This window comes from Eretmochelys imbricata, chromosome 4 (genome assembly GCF_965152235.1).
Source record: "Eretmochelys imbricata isolate rEreImb1 chromosome 4, rEreImb1.hap1, whole genome shotgun sequence".
Lineage (NCBI taxonomy): Eukaryota > Metazoa > Chordata > Testudines > Cheloniidae > Eretmochelys > Eretmochelys imbricata.
Window position 1 is genome coordinate 109,450,778 of NC_135575.1, and position 15,792 is coordinate 109,466,569.

The following is a 15,792-nucleotide window of genomic DNA, read 5'->3' on the forward strand; positions in this document are numbered from 1 at the left end:
CAGCTCTACACAGAAAGCATGAAGCAGATGTTCAAAAAGGCACAGAATATGACTGGAACAATTTCTGCCCACAAAATTTTCACCCACAAAATTGAACAGCAGAACATTTTGCACAAGCAATTAAACTTCAGGCACAAATTAGGGACAAATTAGGTCAATCAAAAGCATGTTTCACTTTATTATAAAAGCAACTAAATAGTGAAATGAACTGAATCTTGTTTTAATTGTAAAAATCTCAAACCACCTACACATTAAAATGTGGCTAGTATTGCAGGGAGAGATTGTCTATACTACAGAACATCTTTAGAGGGTTTAGACAACTTTTCATGAGCCAGAAGAGAGATTTTTGCAATATTTCAGATGGATGCTTAGAGACGGCATTAACCTCCAGATTTGGGGTTAGGAGGAAACTTCCCTTGAGAAAGGTTATCCTGTTGCCTAGTGCAAGGTTTCTTGCACCTTCTTCTGAAGCTTTTGGCACTGGCGACTGTCAGAAATAAGATACTAGACTTAGATGATCCAATATGACAATTCCTAAATGTGTTTATCAAGTGAGGATTCTCTCTCTTTTAGATAGATGTCAATCTAGTGCGCGAAGTAGGGGACTGATTCCACTCTACTCAGGAGTTACGGATGGTGAGCCCTGTGAAGTGTGTGCTCATTACCAGAGCAAGGCAGCTAAAAGAACTAGACCATACATGTAGGACATAGGGATAAAGAAGGTTTTGGTTTTAACTGCTAGAGGAGAGTAACGCTTGAAAGACAGAGAACCTTGAATGGGACTCCAGATTTTCATAAAATCGGTGGAGGAGTTTTGATACACTCTATGGGGATCAACAAGAAGGAAGTAAGAGAATTTCTGGCTTCTCCAGAGCAGCAAGAGTAGGCAGGAAGGAAACTTCGCAGACTTGGGAGCATGACAATAGAGCATTTTTTGCTCATTTCTGTAAATGGGTAGTGCACTGAGGGTCCTTAAAGGGAAACTATGGGGACTGGCATTCCAATGAACTTTGGGTGACGTTCTGGTTAGTGCTTTAGCATACAAGAGGACTTTTAATCCTTCATTTAAAAACCACGTTTCTCAGCTGGCAGATGTGATTAGTTTATAAACACATATACAAGTAACCATATGACACAAACATTGTCACAGTAACAGTTAAATTTGAAAAAGTGAAAAAATAATAAATAACTTTAGCTTGGTTGAGGAGCAGTTGAAGGAAAGTTTCTATTACTTTTTTAAAGGAACTAACAAAATCATTCTGACCACTGTACTTTCATGTTTTCTCTCTCCCCACAACTCTGTGTAAGTCACTTACGGGTTTTTTTTAGATTGCAAGATCTTTGTACAGGCATCATGTCTTCTTATATGTTTGTACAGCACCTAGCACAATGAGGCCTTGATCCTGACTTGGACCTACCAGCATTACCACAATATAAACAAAACATTTTTTTTAAAGTATATAGTGTGTTGCTATGTTGTTCTGAGTCCTAGTCTTGTCTACTGATGATCCTTGTACCATACATATTCACATCTGCAATAGTAGAATTCACTTTACTAATAGTATTTTTATAAATTTTGCTTAAGGTATTGCTACTGGCACAAGGTTCAATTAAAAAGAAATGCGGAGAATGAAATTCACAGTTGCCTAGTCAGTAATATATTTATGAAACTTGTATGGGAACTAACATTTTTTTCAGCAATTAATTGGCTTGAGCAAAAGCTGCATCTGATGGAATCTTTATTTTTCAAACATATTGGGACTCTACTTCTCCTTTACATGTTTTGTCTTTTTTCTGATCTCTCTCAGATAAAATTTAATCATCACTTGGTAAGAGGCGTGCCAGGCTTTTTTATAAAAATATATAATTAGAATTACTGAATATGGGAATGCAACAGATGTAATATATATGGATTTTAATAAAGGATACAGTCCCATGAAAGCCTGAAAATGTATTCAAATTAGTCTGGCTGTGACAACATCATGTGGAATTAAAATTGGCTAATAATAAAGCACAATGAATCAAACTGTAGAGGTGTTAGAGAAGGGACTATCTTTTGCCATCAGAATTCAGCTAGTTACTAAAATATTAATACTTTTGAAAATAGGAGTATACTCATTAAATTCAGAGTGATACAAAATTGGGAGGAGTTGCAAACACTAGTGGGGACAAATAGATGGTATCATGCAGAAGAAGTTTAACTTGTAGTCAAGTTTTTCTGTGTGCCATTCCACACCAAACACCACTCAACATGCATCACTGAAAAAGCAAAATTAAAAACCAATTTCTGCTTAACAAGACATTTAATTAAATCAAACGTTACATATATCCTGAGTGAAAAACTATCTACAAAACTAAAATAACCTTAACTCTAACCCTATAGAGACATCAGCCTCAACATCTTTCCTTTTTTACTCTAGTTCACAATTAGGGCCTGATACGGCAGAAGTTTGCATGGTTAATGGTATGCAAGATGAGGCCCCCTAAGTTGTTTCATTTTGGATCAAGGACTTCAAGGGCTCTAGGAAGTTTGCATGTATAGTTGTCGACATCTTAAATTTGTGAATGCCAATGTGTGGTGTAATGACCATAACCCTGCCATCCTCCTATTTTCCCATGGTTATACTTTTCATAAGAACTTGTAAACAGTATGTTAAAACCTTAAATATGGAGTATGATCCAGACTTAGAAGCTTAATATCTATAGACCCACTAGTTCTGTATTTACAGATGTGCATATACTTAACACATCAGTGACTTCGGTGCTAGGGAATCCTGGTGACAGGAACCAAAGATAGATACATGAATCTAAGCATCTGGAATTTCTCTATGCTGTAATTTAATTAATAATTTGTAAAATATGTATTTTCCTATGTTGTTTATTGTTGTGAAGATCTAAGTGACCACAAACACTGATAAGATTGCTGTCTGCACATCACCAAAACAACGGTAATCCCCCCATGTAGTGATGTCTTAAGAAACAAAAACAAAATCTCCTAAGAGACAACCTTATCCATTTATATGATTTTTTTCCCATTCTGTGGGTGCATATTCATGAATGATTTTCATGGATTTAAAGCCAGAGGAACCACTGTGATTATCAAGTCTGACCTCTTGTATAACAATACAATAATAACTTCTATTAAACTCAGTGTCACAATTGTGTATTTAACCTTAGTTGTTGATTCACAGTTTTCAATATTTGATTGTCAGATGTTGTTGATTGAATTGGGTATTTGATTTGTACTAGACAACCTTAACCAAGATTTTTGGTTTTCTGACAGCTGACACAGGAAATGTTAAATAACATGCAATGTGCTATTGAGACCCTGATTTGAGATCTGTATTTGAGCAGATGGCGTTCTGTGTCTTCCCAAAGCTAAAAATCGGTAACACCCAAAAGCCATGCTCTTCAGGCTTAAAAACAAACAAACAAATCGTGCCCTCAAACCAGTTAAAAAAATGGAAGCAGGTTATTTTTTAGAGGCTGCCCAGGAACTCGGGAGCCATTTGATATTTGTTATCACTTAATAGGTTTTGTTTATTTGCATTTTAAGATGCCATATACCTCAATATGCATATTTTGATTTTTTTTATTGAAATATTAAGGCATTTCATACTTTATTCTTCCAAATGTTGTATGAGGCATGGAGCAAAAGGATAATTGACAATCAAGTGCCTTGACATTCAATTAAATGTTCATTGGTATTACGATTTGTTAGAATTTTCTAATATTCAGAGACGAAAGGCACCTTCAACAGAAAAATCCTAGTTTCTAAAAAGGAAAATATAGGTTGAATAACCAGGAAAATGTTAATATCATTATACTGTAGAGTAGCTTCCCTAAGGGGTATGGTGGAAGCTACATCAGTAGGGACATCTGATACTAAACTGGACAAAATACCAGAAACATGTATTACTGCAGGGAACAATCCTGCACTGAGAAAGAGATAGACTAGTTGATTTGATGGGTCTTTTCTCTCTAATTTCTGTGATTCCATAAATAAATTCTTCAGAATTTTTAAGTGCACTAGCTGTTCTCATCCCCAACCTTCCCTCTTAAGTTAACTTTTACTGATTATCAGAACATTAGAGGCCACTGCAGGCTAAGTTAATACAAGCTGTGAAAGGTTCCAACTCCTAATGATTAGTCCGGGTAACCTCTGAGGGAAAGGAATCTTAAAATTCCTCAGCTTGCTCACATCCTAAACATTTTAGATGCCCTTTGCTGCTTCCTCTCACTTAAATATGGCCATGAAAGTTGTCTCTGTCATTTCCTTAATAAAAATGCTCTGGAGCAGCAGCTCAGTTCTATGCAGAAACCACAGAAAGTTATGCAGATCCACTGTACCACAGTAATGAACATTTTAAAAAGGGCTCATTTGTTTAAAATACTCGGTAGAGTCTCTGCAACATGAAAAGTTTTCTTTTTACAAAATGCCTGGTTATGCTGACAGCCTGATAAAATAAACGGTGTTGTAAAGGTACTTTGCATCTGAAGAAACAGGCACTGTTCTTGGAAAAAATGAGCTAGCTGCCCCAGCCCCGGCCAGTACAATTCTATAATAAGGACAGAGGTGGGCAAACTACGGCCCACAGGCCACATCCAACCTGTGGGACCGTCCTGCCCAGCCCCTGAGTTCCCGACCAGGGAGGCTAGCCCTGGGCACCTCCCCTGATGTTCCCCCTCCCCTGCAGTCTGAGCACGCCGTGTCGCGCTGCCAGTGCTCTGGTCCGCCGCTCCTGGGCAGCGCGGCGGCATGGCTGCAAGCTCCTGCTGCTCTGAGTGGCATGGTGAATGGGGGGGGTTGGATAGAGGGCAGGGGGTCCCGGGGGTCAGTCAGGGGACAGGGAGGGTTGGATAGGGGGTGGGTCCCAGGCAGCCTGTAAGGGGGCAGGGGTGTGGATAGGGGTAGGGGCAGCCAGGGGACAGGAAGCGGGGGCGGTTGGATGGGGCCGAGATCCTGGGAGGGGGACAGGGAGTGGTTGGATAGGGGGTGAGGTCCTGGGGATCAGGGGACAAGGAGCGGGGGGAGTTGGATGGGTTGGGAGTTCTGAGGGGGGCAGTCAGGGGGCAGGAAGTGGGAGGGGGAGGATAGGGGGCAGGGGCCAGGCTGTTTGGGGAGGCACAGCCTTCCCTACCCGGCCCTCCATACGGTTTCGCAACCCCGATGTGGCCCTTGGGCCAAAAAGTTTGCGCACCCCTACCTTAGGGTCTGTCAGTCAACACAAATCTAAGAGTTCACAAGGTCACCCCTCATGCCTTAGCCCATGCAAGGTATGTGTATACACTGATAAAATCGCTTTGAGCCACCATGACATTGCAGACATTTATTATTTATATGCTACAAGCACTTAGAGGCTGTGATCTGGATTGGGGCCCCACTGCTCTAGTAGTCATATAAACACATTTATAAACAGTCAAGACAAACAATACACAAATACAGACAATGTCAAAAGTATGTCATTAGTTAGCCTCAGCCACATTTAAAATAAGCTGCAACATCTGCACCCATGCTCATACTGCAGCTAGCTTGCTTCATCGCTGCTGACCCAATATGCACTCTTTGCCGCCCAAGCTACAGAAACAGATACAAGAATTAAAAAACTGCACCAACCTAATGGTATCTGCGTAACCGAAAGTGAATAAAGGCATGACTTCTCCTACTCATGTGCTCCAATGTCACTTCAGCTGCTCTTCCCCATTTGGAGGGGGAGTGCTAGATGGCCTAACTCCACCATGGTTCTTTGGGGAGTCCAGAAGTGAAAGAATAACACAGTCTCCTCCCCACCCCCAGTCAATACACAGAAAATTCCTTAACTGTCATTCAAAACTTTCTTAAAAACCCACCTGTTCCATGATGAATTCCACTGACCATGCACCATTATATCTTTGTACGGCATGGTCCTGTACTACACCAGACTACGTTCACAGACAGCAAGTCCTCCAAAACAGAGAACGTGCTACTTGTTTGAAACAAGTCTCCTATTGTACAGCACTATACACACTTTTGGCACTATACCAAATAAAGCTCACATAAATACAGGAGAAGAGCGCTGGTTCTCTTAGTCACGCCCTCTCACTGAAATCACTTGTTCAATAAGAAACTCCCTCTCCCTTTTCTTACCCTCTTTCATCCTCCCACAGTTCTTTCATCACTGTCTCCTCTCTTTTCCAATCCCCAAAGAAAGAAAACAGAGGCAGCACAGTTGCAATGCTGCGTCGTTGTTCTGTTTTAATAAGTAGGTTAACTTTTAAACAGTTTACAAGAGTAAACAAGCTCACTTCTACAAAAGTGTCATTTTGCATTTGGAAGAAAAACTCAGCTAGTAAGTTATCACAACTTCGCTACCTAATTCCAAGGAACACAAGCTACAGTCCAACCTAAAGTGGTTCGCATTTTAATCCAACTAAAACTCATGCAATTCTGCCACAAGGATAAATAAATAAACCAAGAAAGCCAATATGATACCTCGTCTAAGGCCAACAATGTGCCTGACCATAAATCTGAAGATACTTTTCATGTATTCAAATGTTACCATAGTTATCTGCTGTTACAGGCTGCATTATTCCAATGATCTTTCAAATCTATGAAAGGTTAATATACAATTAATAGAAATACAGAAAGTGGCACTTGCAGTGAAAACCAGAATTTAACATGTTTACTCTAACACACTATAAAAGGAAAGGCGTACTTGTGGCACCTTAGAGACTAACCAATTTATTTGAGCATAAGCTTTTGTGAGCTACAGCTCACTTCATCGGATGTAATTTTTAAAGATACCTTTTATCAGATATGCTACTACATTTTGTATTAACCCCTCATGAATGAATAAGGCTGACTGAAAAGCTCAGTGCAAACTGCAGACTTTCAGACACTTACCTCAGCAACTGAAAGAGATATCAGCTTGAAAAAATCAGCATGCCAACAGAATCTCAGTCCCTAAAACACAATATAATTTGGCTCAGCTATTGTGATTACATTGGGAATGTTCAATGTAAGGCTCTAGTCTGAAATATCTTTATCCACCAAAAAAGGTCAGACATAGAGATAGCAAGATGTAAAATGTGGGCCGGGCTGGTTTGTTTACCTGCCACGTCCGCTCCCACTGGCTGCGGTTCGCTGCTCCAGGCCAATGGGGGCTGCGGGAAGGGCGGCCAGCACCTCCCTTGGCCCGCGCCGCTTTCCGCAGCCCCCATTGACCTGGAGCGGCGAACCGTGTCCAGTGGGAGCCGCGATCGGCCGAACCTGCAGACGCGACAGGTAAACAAACTGGTCCGGTGCACCAGGGGCTTTCCCTGAACAAGCAGTGGACTGGCTTTGAGAACCACTGCTCTGCACTACAGCATCTAAGTGGCATAGCTACAGTGGCATAACCGTGCCGCTGTAGCACCTATAATGTAGATGTGGCCTGATCCACATACCACAATCAGTAAGAGATTTTGCAACTGAATTTAGTTATTTCTCAGAAAATAATCCTCACCCTCCCAAAGCTGTACTAGCTCTATAGTGCAAGTTGGAGTAAAAACTTATTTGTCAGCTATTGAAATTGTGAATATAAAGAAGAAGAGCGATTGAGTCAGAAGGACCACTTTTTACAGTTGTTTTCTGACCATAACTGCATAGTGGAGTTCAGACAACAGCAATTTCTAAACTGCAGTAGGAGTTAATATATTAATATATTATGTGTTTGCTTTTGTTGCTAGACTACTTAAGAGTCTAACTGACAGAAGTTAGAAATGAAAGAGACCTACTATTAGACTATTTAGGCAACTTTCATGCCAGTGCGGGATTGATTGTTCTCTACTGTGTAATATGAGGTTTTGTTCTATCTTGTTTTCAATGTCCGAACCTCTCCAGTTTTCAAAGAACATAGGTTCCTGTTCTTAACTACACCTTCGATCCCTGAAGTGGAAGACAGTAATAAACTTTAATCTTATACTCACATGAAAGGTGTCTCGTACGAATCACATAAAATCCGGAGCCATAATGAATTTCTTTTAACTGCCATCATTCCATACAATGCCAGTACTACACACTATAAAGAGAAACTATGAATGACCCAACAAGGAAGTGGTAAAGGACTAAATTGAGCTTGCAATAGTGTCATTACCAAGGAGGAAGGCTCTTACAAAACTAAACCAATCTTGCTAACCTTAAAAGGATTTTTCTTTTCCCTGAGCATTTCTGACCTTCTTAAACAATCTTTTAGGCTGTGGATCAGGATGCTCACAATCCACTTTTGAGCGACTTCTACCCACTGCTCAACTAAGTAGGAAAAGGTGATCATTCTTTTATCCTCTTATGCTTACCTATGCCCCACAACAGGGAATTTCATCACCACCACTGGAACCACTACTTCCCTACCAACGGATCAGTTACAGCAAACAAAATAAAATACAGTTATTGCTACGATTTCAAAAGAAGGAGAAGACAGAGAATCTTAGCAGCAGCTCAAAAGAGAGACTTAATATTTGAAGGAAACAAAGAAATTGTTCAAGGTTTCCTCACAGTCTCTCCCAACAGAGCTGGAGAAGCTGAGGGAGAGCTTTCCAAGAAGAAATGATTGTAGCTACAAGTTTGCTATAAATCTTAGACTGGTGTTGCAAAAAAACAAACAAACAAAAAATCAATGATTAAATGTTAGGCCATTTCTATGGGTGCTTCAGCAGCACAGCTATGGCATGTTAGGATATAGATATTCAGGTATTCAGATATTCAGCCCCCTAACATCTACAGCTATGTTGCTGTAGCACTGTAGTGCAGATACTTGCTATAGCAATGGAAGGGGGTTTTCCACAGATTTAGGTAATGAACCTCCCCATGAGGCAGTAACTAGGTCAATAGAAGAACACATCAGGAGTTAGGTCAGCTGAACATGTGAATTTTTCACATTTGAGTGCTGTAGCTATGGTCACCCAAACAGTAAGTGTAGACCAGGCCTAAGATAAACAACAACAATGAATCTACAGCTTTTGAAGCAAGTGTCTTGTAGGAGTAAACTCTGGATAATAAAGTTTTATTCTGCTAGAAGTTAGGAGTACTTTAGCTGTATTGGTTCAGTGTGTTGGTGACTCGCCTGACTAGACTCTGTTTTGCTGCTTTCCTCCCAAATTTGGACAGACAGACAGACATTTAAAATATATGGGGATTACAGCACACAAAGCTATATGGCAGTGAAATGTGTTAACCCTTGTGATCTTTACACATAGTGTAAAAACTTTATATTGTTTGAGGATACTTTAGCTCTAAGCTATAATTTGTCTTGCATTTGTATTAAAATACTAAAACAATAACAAAGTTCTGCACTTTAACGAAGGCAGAACTAGTCTACTAAAGACGACCTCAAAAAAGGGCAGCGGCATCCCAGGTATAATATCTAGAAAACGTGAGAATGTGTGAAAATATTACATAACTGATTACCCTTGCAAGTATAGCGAAGTCTTAAATTCTCTCTGTGACGGAGGTAAAATTAAACTATCAAGGTGGAAATACAATTCTATTTTGTATAGTAACTTCCTGAGAGAGTTCCTCCCCAACCCCTTGCAAAAGCCAGTACTGCAAACTCAAACTGAAATTTCAAAGACAAGCTGTGTTCCTTCTGGCTCATCCATCATTAAGTCTAATAAAGATCTTGCAGCTGGAATTTAATTAATTTAATTCTGTTTATGATGCATGAGCCAAAGCAGAATCTAGATCATTCTTCTATAGATGTGTTTCTGCAGTGCTTAAAGGTGTGGGAAATGGTGACAAAAATATTTGAAACTAAGGTAAGGTAGATAGTGAGACTGACTACGCTGAGAGAACGGAACTGTTGAGTATGAAGCTGTCATTTTCATACACTGTCACTCTTCTGACTATAACCATATGTGAAAGGACACCAAACCCTCTGCAAGTGAAAGCAAGAGGGACACGACATTCTTCCTACCTAGAATTCTTCAAAAGTAGAACCATTTAATAAATAATTAACTTCAATGTAATAGTCAATCAATAATTCTGCTCTTTCCAAATCCAAATAGCTAGGACCAAAACACCTTTTAAAAATAAAAATAAAAAAAATGAAATTTGAACAGGCAACTCTATTTACATATAATTTTCTAAAGTTTCAGTGGAAGGCCCAAGAAGACTCTGTTGGGGAAGGATATTATGACCATTTTAGAATCATTGCCTTGTGTAACTCTTGGAATCCTCTTTATCCTCCCCTACCATGCTGCAGGTAAGGACGTAAAACAGAAAAACCACTTCCCAGCAGAGATAAAAATGTTACTATCTTTGATAACCAACATGGGGGGAGTGGGTTTACTCAGAAAATGATCCTGAAGACAGATTTCAGCCTTATCCCAATCTTTTCTACTTCCCTGACACACTGACACACGAAAAAGACCTGACGCTCCAATATCAACCTGTCTGGTACTATGCGGGTCCTTGAAATCATGTAGTAAAATAATCAGATACCAGTCAGGAAAGCTCTATTACAAAAGAAAGCTTCTGTGTACCACATGAGGCTGTATGCATAACCAACACCACCGGGGAAGAGGACATTCAAAAAATTTGTTTTCTTTCAATTCTGTTTGTAACCCCTCTACTCCCTACTCCACACACTCTTTTTGGGCAAGACAGTCAGACTCTTCATTTTGTGTTTGAGAACCTTTTTGATACAAGGGGGTGTACAATGTTTATATTTCCCACTCCCTTTTATTTCCTGTCTCCCCCTTCAAGGGCATCACATTAATCTGCCCTTCCATCAAGGAATGGTTGCAGCTACCTCTACCACCTATTAAGGCCATTAATGCAGTAAGAAAGTATCGCTAGAGTGATAAAAGATGTTGCATGGGAGAGAGTGCTCCACCTGTTGGCCCTGAATCCAGAAAATGACAGATCATAACCATCAACAGTATTTAGGCAGAGGATGAAAATCAAGCCATAATAAATTTGTTGGTAGTTGTTTAGTGGGGCCATTTCCTAACTTCCCAAAAAGCATTTTCTTCTTCACTTGACAAAAGCAATGAGAGGAAATGCGTGAATGCACAAGTTTTGCCAGTCTGCTTTCTGTGTGTTTTAATGAAATCATATTTAGTAACAGTAAGTTTTACAAAATTATAGGGTTTCTTAGATTTCAAAGTGACCAATTATATCACCCAAGACATACTTGGTTACAGAACATTCAATTGAGTGTCGTGGCCTAGAATTAATCTTAATAAGCTGTACTATGTGACAATATACCCAACAACACACCATCCCATGAATATACAAACATCAGCAATGCACACACATGTTGGAAAAAAGATGATAATGTTGAAAATTGATGAAAGTTACCAACTTTTTCCTGTGTATTATGGCAGCCAAGTAATTTTTACATTTTAAAATGTCATAATTTTATGAAAAATTAAAATAATTTAAAATGGCTTAAAAGTTTCATTATTTTGTTAAATTAATCTCCAGGCAAACTAAGCCATTGCTTTCTAATCTGGCTATTTCCTAAGTGAAATCACTTCACAGAATTGAGTCTGCCCTCTGCAGAAAAGGGTTAGCTACAACTGACGTATAATTTGTGTTATCAATTATTTTTGTGGAGAAAAAAAATCAGACATTTACATTTTCTAAACAGCAAAAAGATTTTTTAAAGTTGAATATCTGATGCTAGATATTTTATTAACCAGTTCTTAGGACTCCCAGTATTTATGATTGCATAATTAATTACTTTTTTTGTGACATAATCCATAGAATAAAGCTCCATTAGCAGATGCTATGTACATCTAATATATTATTATAGTTAACTGGGTCAATGACATAGGAATAAGAAGGTTACCTGCAAATTTCTGAAATATGCTTTTTAATTCATGTCATAGTATTTCTATAATATATCATGTGTGTCAGGTACATTGACATCTCAATCAGTGTCTCATGCTCCGTTCTTTTTGCTCCATTTGAATTGTAGCGTCTCATACAAAATCTCAGTATAAAATATGGGTGCATAAAACAGCACATTTATAAATATCTCAGCTATGTACCTTGTTGTGTTTTTTAATGTCTTCTTTCTCCAAGTGTACTCATCAAAATGTAATGCTGCCTTGAAAAAAAATTTTTATTACTTTTAAAAAGACATTAAAAAGAATCAAATTATTTCATCCACAGAGGAGAAACACATGTTTTCTATGGGGGATCTTCACATGAAGGAGATCTCCAATGAACAAATGCAAAGTCATTATTGTACAAAATATATTTTTCAAAACACAAATAATTGTTGTCCAAATGTATTCCACACTAGTGTCAGGAGCCTTGTTTTTCAGGTTTATCACATTTAAACTCCACATACAGGCAAATTACAGTTAAAACTTCTCCATGCACCACAGTGACGTATACTGCATATTACAAAGCAAACTTGAAAACAAGAATGCTTTAAATTATAATTTTTCTTGGCTAGAATTTTTGAGCTCCCTTTGATATCACTACAAAACTAGTGTTTTAAATGAAAATTCTACCTCACAGAGCTTAACTACTTCTGCTTAAGCGTAATGGTCATAATCTGTGTTTATTACAATACTGTGTTCCCATAATGACAATCATGATATCACCAACTTAGCATTATGATTATACTGCAAGATAAAATTAAGAGCACATAAGCAGTGTTGTAAGGACACCAATTCCTCAGTTCTGCACCCAACCTCTTTTTAAATTGTCTCAGCTTCTAAAGAATATTCTCATCCAGAAAGCACGGTAAATTTGTAAGAACTGTTTTGAAATGCCAAAGAACTGAGCAGGCCTTTTGTCAGCTGCCCCAATACCAACACCACCTTGAGGACCTAGTCTGGTACCATTTTGAAACACCTGGAGATTGCTGAACATACAGGGTCAGAAGCAGCTTTGGTACATGGCTGATACAAGGATTCATTGGGAAAGAATTCTGGAATTGACACTTCCCACTTGATGATAGAGAGGTAGATGGTCTCTCTAAGAAGCAGCATTGAAGAAGGCACTGGGTCTTCAACAGATTCACTGAACTGGAGCCACCACCACAGCTTACCAGTGGGAGACCTTAGATCGTCCATGAAAAAAGTGTGGAGTTGCAGCAAAGATTCTTCTATAGCTAAGATAGATGGACAGAAATAGTCATAATCTAAACATCAGGGGATAATCTGTTTATCTGAGAAATTAAAGTTCAGATATTAGATTCCCAGTGTCTTCCTTCAGGGTATCCCTCTTTCACTGGAAATATGAATAATGTGATGTGTGCTATTGTAACTCACACACCTTCTGGATGTGTTGTTCCATCTCATCTAGTGGCACCGAGACCACTTAGAGAGAAAGATAAAATGAGTTTGCTCTACAGCCTTAGCTAACAGGCAGTTGGCTTTTACCTCATGTGGTAGAGGCTCATGCACTAAACTCCAGAGGTCCCAGGTTCAATTCCGCCCACCGATGACCGGGGTCTGTCAGCGTTACAAGTGGGGGCTCATCTGGGATATCAACTGGGAAGGCTCTGAAGCTTGGGACGCTCTTCCTCAGCTAGGGGAAGTATGTAACCCACACACCTTTTGTGTGTGGTGTTCTGTCCCATCCAGTGGCACCAAGTCCACTTAGAGAGAGAAATAGAATGAGTCTGCTCTACAGCATTAGTTAAGAGCTAGCTGACTTTTAGCTCATGCACTGAACTCCAGAGGTCCCAGGTTCGATCCCACCCACTGACGACCAGGGTCTGTCAGCATTACACTGTGACAATGGCATGAAGAAGGGCCAAGGTTACACCAAGAAAAGACTGTCTTATCTAAATCACAAGGGAAACCCTCTATAGTCAACAAGTAATGCTGACAAATTATTTTCTAGATTGATGATGAAAAAAATTCAGAATGTCTCATTTGAACTGTTTTAATTAGAATCATACACTTTAAAGTCAGAAGGGATCACTGTGATCTAGTCTGGCCTCCTGCAGATTGCCGGCCACAGAACCTCATCCACTCCTCAAACAGACCCCTAACCTCAAAACAAATAATGATTTAAGGACGTCAAGTTACAAAGAAAAAAGAAAAGGAGTACTTGTGGCACATTATAGACTAACAAACTTATTTGAGCATAAGCTTTTGTGAGCTACAGCTCACTTCATCGGATGCTGTAGCTCACGAAAGCTTATGCTCAAATAAATTTGTTAGTCTCTAATGTGCCACAAGTACTCCTTTTCTTTTTGCGAATACAGACTAACACGGCTGCTACTCTGAAAGTTACAAAGAATTCATCATTTACACTAGTTTAAACCTGCAAGTGACTCGTGTCCCATGCTACAAAGGAAGGCAAAACCCCGCCAGGATCTCTGCCAATCTGTCCCTGGGGAAAATTCCTTCCTGACCCCAAATATGGAGATGAAATAAAAGGAAGTATTTCTTCACACAATGCACAGTCAACCTGTGGGACTCCTTGCCAGAGGATGTTATGAAGGCCAAGACCATAACAGGGTTCAAAAAAGAACTAGATAAATTCATGGAGGATAGCTCCATCAATGGCTATTAGTCAGGATGGGCAGGAATGGTGTCCCTAGCCTCTGTTTGCCAGAAGCTGGGAATGAGCAACGGAGGATGGATCACTTGATAATTACCTGTTCTGTTCATTCCCTCTGGGGCACCTGGCACTGGCCACTGTCGCAAGACAGGATACTGGGCTAGATGGACCTTTGGTCTGACCCAGTAGGGCCATTTTTATGATCAGTTATACCCTGAGCATGTGGGCAAGACCCACCAGGGAGATACCTGGGAAAGATTCTCTGTAGTAACTCAGAGACCTCCCCATCTAGTGTCCTGTGTCCAGAAGCTGGAGATTTATGTAGGCGATCATACCATCCCTTCCATAAACTTATCAAGCTCAGCCAGTTAGGTTTTTTAGCCCCAATAGTCCTCTTGGAAGTCTGTTCCAGAACTTTACTTCTCTGATGGTTAGAAACCTCTGCCTAATTTCACTGGCCTACACTTACTGATGGCCAGTTTATAGACACTTGTTCTTGTGTCCACACTGGTGCTGAATTTAAATATCTCTCTCTCTTTCTCTCGTATTTATCCCTCTGATTTTCTTTATTTAGGTGAATCTTGGTAATTTTAAACCCCTTTTGTAGGAAAACAAGGATATGTAGTTGGATATAACATCAAGGCTTCATCTTACATGGCTTTTCAGTTTGCCATGATACACATGGTATCCCTCCCATAATATGAAGATGTGCTGTTCACCCAAGCCTAACTAAGGGCAATTCCTTGTCCAACTGTAGGGTTATAAATAGAAGGTTTTCCAGAATTCTAAGTTATTAAGTATATATCACAACTTAATTCTAAAATTACACATAATTCTAGAGTCCCTGACTTAAATGGATTCATATAAATTGAAGGGAAAAAAATTATGGGATGAATACTAACTTTATCTTAAAGTTTCTTAGAGCAGGGACCAACTGCACACTAGTCTGGAGAATGTCTAATAGAAAACTGGCAATTTAAAGATACACAAGATATTTCCCTGTGTGATTTAATTTTGTCTTTCTCTAGTGATGTTCAGGATGCTGTTATTAATTTATAGGTACTACTCTTTGAGTAGATGATGTCACTGTCTGGGGGTGTAGAAAGAACTGCAAGACTGTCTGTGATGGGGGAAGTGAGGGGTGGGGGACAGGTTCGGAAGCTTGAGGTACTTTTCACTTCTGTTTTGTACTTTTTCATGTACACAGGAAATTCCCTCTGTGGGAGGGAAGACCAACTTCCCAATGCAAACGTAAAAATGAGAATTTAAATAAAGAAGAGAGTTAAAAATTTTCCAGGTTT

General features: G+C 39.4%; 1 protein-coding gene across 2 annotated transcripts in view; it reads right to left on the reverse strand.

Moving 5' to 3' along the window:
- RBPJ (recombination signal binding protein for immunoglobulin kappa J region) overlaps window positions 1-15,792 on the reverse strand; it is a 93,627-nt gene that overhangs the window by 49,109 nt on the left and 28,726 nt on the right. The window contains exons 1-2 of one of the 2 annotated variants that reach the window (XM_077815783.1): window positions 7,948-8,027; window positions 6,884-6,943 (exon numbers count right to left, since the gene is read on the reverse strand). The exons of the other annotated variant lie outside the window; for it this stretch is intronic. The gene's annotated coding sequence lies outside the window, so the exon portion shown is untranslated. Of the gene's footprint in view, window positions 1-6,883; window positions 6,944-7,947; window positions 8,028-15,792 lie in introns of those variants that run through there. 2 annotated transcript variants of the gene reach the window in all.